This window comes from Bidens hawaiensis, unplaced genomic scaffold (genome assembly GCF_021521415.1).
Source record: "Bidens hawaiensis isolate Kalapana, Puna unplaced genomic scaffold, B.hawaiensis_p1.1 tig00017861_1, whole genome shotgun sequence".
NCBI classification, from domain to species: Eukaryota; Viridiplantae; Streptophyta; class Magnoliopsida; order Asterales; family Asteraceae; genus Bidens; species Bidens hawaiensis.
The window spans coordinates 373,298-374,663 of record NW_027492698.1 but is presented as its reverse complement, the minus strand read 5'-3'; the positions used below and the strand labels follow the sequence as shown (position 1 = coordinate 374,663).

General features: G+C 37.9%; 1 pseudogene across 1 annotated transcript; it reads right to left on the bottom strand.

Moving 5' to 3' along the window:
* Nucleotides 1–53: 53 nt before the first annotated feature.
* LOC143554883 (ABC transporter G family member 31 pseudogene) lies at nt 54–657 on the bottom strand (annotated as a pseudogene). The gene is made up of 2 exons (XR_013139102.1): nt 332–657; nt 54–254 (listed from the first exon to the last, which is right to left on the bottom strand). The product of XR_013139102.1 is annotated as an ABC transporter G family member 31 pseudogene (transcript).
* Nucleotides 658–1,366: the final 709 nt, after the last annotated feature.

The following is a 1,366-nucleotide window of genomic DNA, read 5'->3' as shown; positions in this document are numbered from 1 at the left end:
GGAAGCAATAGTATTATAATTATGGAAGCAATAATATTATAACTACAAAATACTGAAAACCTAACTATCCATTATAAACATACACATAATCACATCTATGAAATATGATAACACTCAGATCCACTTCACTAACCTCAATCACGTCACGAGTATAATTAAACAACGTCGGCAACGCTCTCGATCCAAGCAGTACATCCGCCTCAACGTTCAGTTCCTCGAACCGAACCTCCACCTTCGGCACCTCCAATCCAACTCTATTTCACCATCAACACATCAAACTATCAATAAACTAATAATTAAGTAAGTAACACAATCAAATTATTAATAATACCTATCGAATCGCTCTTTAATAGCCGCAAGGAGTTTATAGTTATCCTGTTCCGACGTGTCAAGCGCTTTCTTCACAATAAGTGATCGGTTACATCGGTTAAGTTTCGTGACGTCTATAGTCTCGGTGCGTTCACGGTTGGATCCTGAGTTTTGACGTCGCATTAACGCCGTTTTCTTCTCCTTAACGGACGGTAACCGCTCAACGGCCGCCCATAGAAGCTCGGTCTCGTCACGGTGAACCTCGCCGTGGTTCGATCGCCGGGAAAACGTGCCATGGCCGCTCTCTATGTCCACGTCGAAGTACTCGCTTCCGTCTGAAGCTGCCATGGATGGATAATAATAATAATAATAATAATAATAATAATAATAATCATTATTATTATTATTATTATTATTATTATTATTGTGTGATGTGATTTTTGATTGTAATGTGATGGAATTGGGTCAGGTTAATGCGACCATGGGGAACGAAATAGAGAGCTTGTTTAATGCGTATAGAAGCTGACAGTTGGCCCGCGAATTTTGAAGTGATGAAATGACGGAAATGACCCTCGCTCTGCCGTCTTCCTTCACCTTTTTACACGTTTTTACGGAATTCTGGTAACAAGAGTGTTTGTGTATACATATAGATAGATAAAAGATCCAATACAATAATCCTTAATCGTATATTACGTACGTGAGTTCTTACACTGTTGATTTCAAAATCATGAGATGGCAATATTGTAAATTTCATCAACTATGATCCACTGCTCCCATTGATTTCGTACGCCTTCACTATCACCGTTTATCAATTCGTCGCCGTCCAACGATTGTATTCACCGTCGCGACCATCCACGTTACAGCCTTGAACACCATCTTCCTCCGTCACGAGTTTTTCACAGGTTAGTTTATCAAATTGATCAATTGAAATTGAAATTGAAATTGAAATTGATGAACTAATTGATCAATTAAACTTTGAAATTGATACAATTAATCATCAATTTGAAGTTTCAGTTATCAATTTTGAGTTTGAGTTATGGGTTTTAACATTAAACGT